Here is a 6,212-nt window from a genome sequence, read left to right as displayed (position 1 = left end):
TCTATCAAAGTGCTTTTGATCTGACTGATTTCTAAGTGTTGTAGCCTTGGCCAATCCAAATCTCCTTAGGCAGAGTCTGTGATAAATTTGAAGGACTTTAATTTTGTCCCGTTCTCCAACCCTATACTTCGGGGAATAATCTTGAATTTTTCAAAGCATTTTATCAAATATATTGACTGTTAGGATAGGATGGCCATTTACTTGCTAGTCTCTGTCTTTAAGAGCAATGTGTTTTGTTGGTGGGAGTGAAAAATACATGCTTGTCATCAAATATATATTTAAAAAAAATCAAGTTCTACATATATTCCAAAATGTAAAATGTGCATCTGACAATCATAGAATTTATGATTAATTTTAACAGTGAGAAAGGATCATACAATAGTAATTTTTTAAACTGGAAATAAATGCCCATCAATAGGAATTTGGCTGTTTCTATATGTTCCTATATTATGGAGCTACAGAAAGTATGGAATAGATCTAAAATGACAAGAAAGGATCATGCATATTGTTTAGTGGAAATGTGGATTGTATCTTTATAATATCCAGTTAATTTAAGTCTGTATACATATATGTTCAAATACATGCTTATAGATAATCTGTGGAAGGTCACTCATCATTATGTATACAGTGGTAGGTTTTTCTGTTTGTTTTTGTACTAGGTTTAAAAATATTGGGCTGGGTGCGGTGGCTCATGCCTGTAATCCTAGCACTCTGGGAGGCCGAGGCGGGAGGATTGTTTGAGGTCAGGAGTTCGAGACCAGCCTGAGCAAGAGTGAGACCCCATCTCTACTAAAAATAGAAAAAAATTAGCCAGGCAACTAAAAATAGAAAAAACTTACCTGGGCGTGGTGGTGCACACCTGTAGTCCCAGCTACCTGGGAGGCTGAGGCAGGAGGATCACTGGAGCCCAGGAGTTTGAGGTTGCCGTGAGCTAGGCTAATGCCATGGTACTCTAGCCTGGGCAACTGAGTGAGACTATCTCAAAAATAAAAAAAGAAAAGAAAAGAAAAATATTTATAAAGAACATTTACTAATTTTACCAAAGAAATGACCAACTCTTGAGATACTATCCCTTATACTTAAGAACTCATTATGTGATTGCTCTATTTCAGTACATGGCATTATGGCCAAAATTAAAGAAAAAACCCTAAAGTTAATTTTTAAAATTTTCTGGATTTTTGAGGATACAGATAAATTAGGTTTTCACAACTTTATCTTTCTGTGAAATTTCAGTAGGGCTCAAAGTCCACGTAGCATAGAATGTGCTAGTGGAGTCTGGTAGAAATTGATGCATCACGTTTTTTTTTTGTTTTTTTTTTTCCCTGTCAGATTTTCCTGTGTTGGATGAATAGGATGACCAAAGCACTGGCTTAACCTGGCTTCCAAGGTGCTAGTTCAAGTTGCACAGTATCATCAGAAATCCAGGGTTTCTAATGCATTTCTTTGCTGTTATCACTTACATGGGGAGATCATGAGAGCTCATGGTGGTTTTATCAATTACGATGCTTTTAGTTATAAGTATCAGAAAATTCAGGATTGTTTAAACCAAAAATTTTTTTAGTTGCTATAAATGATAAGATACAGATAGGGTAAGACTTGGGTCTGGGTGAGACAGGGGACCTTTGGATTGCTTTACTTTAATTCTCATACATCTGTCCTTTTATGTGAACTTTAGTCTTCAGCTTGTTCACAATATGGCAGTATCACTTGCTTTTTTGTTCACAGCTGAGGGAAGAAAGCCTCTGTCTTAGTATGTATACTTCTGGCTCCCCAAAATGCATAGGATCTCTGGCCCTCCAATCTCCACTCAAGACTGAGACTAACAAAGACAACAGAGGAAATCCCTGGATCCTACAAACAGGCTTGTCTACTCCTAGTGACAAGCAATAGCAGGCTACCCTGGGTAAAGGTAAGAACATGGGCAGATAATCCTGCAGCACAGGTGCACATGTATGACCAAACGCTAAGGATTGAACAGGAAAATTGAGAAAAATCCTCTAGTACTCCAGTTCCCTCTCTAAGTACAAGGTAACACTAGAGAAATTTGAAGCCAGTGCTACCCTTAAGATAAATATTGCAACAACAAAACCCAATTCCTGACTAGATCCATTCAATTCTCCACCCTAACATCCTAGCTGAACAGGTATGTCCAATTCCAGGAGAAAAATACTATTTACTTCAGTCTCTTACTATTCTATATATGTTATTAATATCTGGCATTTGATTTTTTAAAAACACAAGATTAAAAAGTGAGAATAGGCCGGGCGTGGTGGCTCACGCCTGTAATCCTAGCTCTCTGGGAGGCCAAGGCGGGTGGATTGCTCAAGGTCAGGAGTTCGAGACCAGCCTGAGCAAGAGTGAGACCCCGTCTCTACTAAAAAATAGAAAGAAATTATATGGACAACTAAAAATATATATAGAAAAAATTAGCCGGGCATGGTGGCACATGCCTGTAGTCCCAGCTACTTGGGAGGCTGAGGCAGGAGGATTGCTTAAGCCCAGGAGTTTGAGGTTGCTGTGAGCTAGGCTGACGCCACGGCACTCACTCTAACCCGGGCAACAGAGCGAGACTCTGTCTCAAAAAAAAAAAAAAAAAAAAAAGTGAGAATAATCTTCTGCCAAGAGACAGCAGGCCAATTAATAAAATCACACTTAGAGATGACCATATTTTGGAATTACCAGACAGGAAATTTTACATAACTTATGTGCTAAAGGCTCCACTGAAAAGGGCAGACAACATGCGTGAACAGATGGAGGACTTCAGTGGAATATAGTAGTCAAATAGGAAATGCTAGAAAAGAAATAATGCTTTAGCTTTTATCAGAATGCTTTTGAAGAACAAATTGGTTCAACACAGCTGAGAAAAGTGTCAGAGAAGTTGAATTGAAGTTTATATTGAAGACAATATAATTTACCCAAATTTAAACACAGAAAAGGTGTGAAGAAAACAACAATTGGACAACATTGTAGGGTCTAATATTTGCATAATTGGAAGCCTGAGGTGGGGGAGGAGAGAAGAAATGGGAAGAAAAGATATTTAAAGAGATAATGGCTGAGAATTTTCCAAACATAATAAAAGATTTCACCCAGATCCAAGAATTTGAGAATATCAAAGCAAGATTAAAAAAAAAAAAAAAAAAAACTAGGCACATCACTGACAAACAGCTCGAAATGGACAATGCAAAGAAAATATTAGTGGCAGACAGAGAAAAAGAATACCTTACAAACAAGAATCAGAGATGAGAAAAAACAGCAGACTTCTCGTCAGAAACCATTCAAGCCAGAAGACAATGGAGTTACATCTTCAACATTTTGAAACAAAAATACTGTCAATCAAAAATTATAAACCTAATGGGAAAAAAAATAGAAAGTGTGCAAAATAAAGACTTTTTCAGGTGAACAGAAACTAATAGAATTCACTACTAGCGGACCTGCACTGTAAGAAATATTAAAGGACTTTGTAGGGATAGGAAGAATAGCAGACCAAAAATAGATTTGGATATACCAAAACAAATAAAGAACTGTGAAAATCAGTAAGATGAGGGTAATTACAAATATAAAATAATTTTTATTTCACTCAATAAAATACAATTCACCAAGGCAAAAATAGGATTGAGGTTTTATGAATTTATAGCATATATAAAAGTAAGATGTTTTGTAATAACAGTACCACAAAACAGGGCAGACAGAAATTGGAAATACACTGTTGTATTCTGTGCATGAATTGGCATAATATTACTTGAAGATAGACTGTGAAAAATTATAGGTATATATTTTAAGCCCTAGAAAAACCATTTAAAAAGTTTTTAAAGTGCTACATCTCATAAACTAGTAATGGAGATAAAAATGGAATCAGAGGACTTCCAGTTCCAAAATGGCAGCATAGAAGCAAACTGGCTTCACTACCCGCCTCCCACAACAAAAACAAAAATTATGCGTACAGCACCAAGATTATCACCAGCAATATCTGACTGAGAACTCAAAAATAAAGTGGACACAGTTCCCAGGACCACAGAGAAGTAAAAGAGCTCCAAGAGAATTGGACTTCCATATCTGCAATGCTCCCTCCTCCCTGCTAGCGCCTGCAGAAAATGCACACCCCCGCCCCCAACACACATTCATGGTTTCTACACTGGAAAAAGTGAGATCGAGGTGAAAGGAAGCTCAGCAATCTCCAAGATGACACAGAAAGATAATTCAGAAATTTATCAGAGAAATTTAGCAAAGGGATTAAAACAGTAAAATCAAACAGAAATCGTAGGACTGAAAAATACATTTGCTGAACTGAAAATTTCATTAGAGGCACTCAATAGCAGAATGGTTCAAGCAGAGGAAGAAATCAATGAGCTTGAAGATAGGCTACTTGAAAATATGCAACCAGAGGAGAAAAAAAAAAAAAGTAATGAAGATTGCCTACAAGATCTAGAACATTACCTCAAAAGACCAAACCTAATCATGCACTTCAAGTAACTAGAAAGGCAAGAACAAACCAAACTCCAAATTAATAGAAGGAAAGAAATATCAGAGCAGAAATAAATGAAGTTGAGACTAAAAAAATAATACCGAAAATCAATGAAATGAAAAGTTGGTTTTTTTGAAAAGATAGAATTGACAAATCTTTGGCTACATTAAGAAAAAAAGAGAAGACCTAAACAAATAACATCAAATTAAAAAAGAGACATAACAACTGAGACCACAAAAATACAAAGAATCATTAGAGACTATTATGAATGATGATAAGCCAACAAACTGGAAAATGTAGAAGAAATGGTAAGTTCCTGGACACAGGCTGGGAGTTCCAGACCAGCCTGGGCAACATAGGGAGAACCTGTCTCTACAAAAAATTTAAAAATTAGCCAGGTGTAGTGACACCTGTCTGTAGCCTAGCTACTGATAGGCTGAGGCTGGAGGATCACTTGAGCCCAGTTGTTTGAGGTTGCAGTGAGCTATGATCACGCCACTGAACCCCATCCTGGGTGACAGTGAGACTTTGATAAGTGAAGTTCAAGGTATTTCTCTGGCCTAATCAATGTTTGTATCACCTTTTTTGTAGGTTCTTAGCATACTGGAATGAATAGCTCACTGCACAAAACACAGTCAAAAGCCCTTAGGTGCCTTGTGGAATAAAAAAGCCAAACACTTTACTCCCTTCTCTCATCGTTTCTCCACCCCCAGACATACAGCTTGGACACTAAGGACGGAAACTTCTTCCTTCTCCTCTCACAATTCAGTTTCTACACCAACGTGACTGTTCAGCTGTCTTCGTTAGCATGTCTTTATTCCAGGATACTCCTGCCCAAGCAAACTGCTTGATTGTTCATTATAGGAACTTCCACAAAGGCCCATCGTCTGTTCAGTCGCTTCCAAGAAAGTATCAATAGATTGTACCTTAAGAGTCCTTGCCTCAAAAACCCTTGCTATTTCCAACAATCCTGGACTGTAGTATCACGATCATTATGAAATCCTAATCAGGTGTCCTGCATTGAAAGACTCGTTGGCCTTAAACCTAGCTTCCAGTTTTCAATAAATTCCGACCTTGCCTTGACACTTTGCTCTGTCGAGATGGTGTTCTCCCTTACAGCGTTATAAACTGTTTCTTTTGTCTTACCAACAGGTAGAATTGGTGGTATTTGGGGAGCTGGCATGCCACACAAGTTTGAGATTCAGTGTTCCTTAACGTTCGGTGTCCGTCGCAGCTCAGCCTAAGTCACTTTTACGTTTCCCATTTGTAGCCTACCCGTTGCTTCCCCTATAAATTTTGGGTTTTAACTTATTTGCATAATGCAAGCTTCGCTTTTCTCTTTTCTACAGCCGCGCTTTTTGAAATTTGCGATTACTTTCTCATGAGCTTCTACAAATGAATAAAACAAAAAGGAATCTGACAGTAACAGCGCCGGATAACTGACTCACACCAAACTCGAGTTAGTCAAAACAAAAGCCAGCTCAGCTGGTGGGAATCGCTGGCCTTCGAGCATTCTGGGAAATGTAGTCCACGAGGCGCGAGAACGCTGAGGCGCTTCCGCTTGGGGATTCTGGGAAGTGGAGTTTAATAACTGCGTGCAGGCGGAGGCACTTCCGCTCCAGGAAGGCGAGGTCGGCTCCGAGATTGCTCCCGGGGCGGTGAGTCAGCCCCGGGTCTCCAGGACCTCCGCGAGCCTCTCGGCCTGGGCGTGGGGCCAGCGGTGACCTGGTCCTTGGCTTGGGCAAGAGAA

The 6,212-nt window shown here is 38.9% G+C and overlaps 1 protein-coding gene across 1 annotated transcript in view; it reads left to right on the top strand.

Moving 5' to 3' along the window:
• Positions 1–6,098: 6,098 nt before the first annotated feature.
• The window catches only part of ZNF235 (zinc finger protein 235), a 30,092-nt gene continuing 29,978 nt past the window's right edge, over positions 6,099–6,212 (top strand). The window contains exon 1 of the mRNA XM_069457467.1: positions 6,099–6,120. The gene's annotated coding sequence lies outside the window, so the exon portion shown is untranslated. The remainder of the gene's footprint in view (positions 6,121–6,212) is intronic.

Source organism: Eulemur rufifrons, chromosome 24 (assembly GCF_041146395.1).
Source record: "Eulemur rufifrons isolate Redbay chromosome 24, OSU_ERuf_1, whole genome shotgun sequence".
Taxonomy (NCBI): Eukaryota; Metazoa; Chordata; class Mammalia; order Primates; family Lemuridae; genus Eulemur; species Eulemur rufifrons.
Note: the sequence above shows the minus strand (reverse complement) of the source record. Positions and strands in the feature narration are given on the sequence as shown.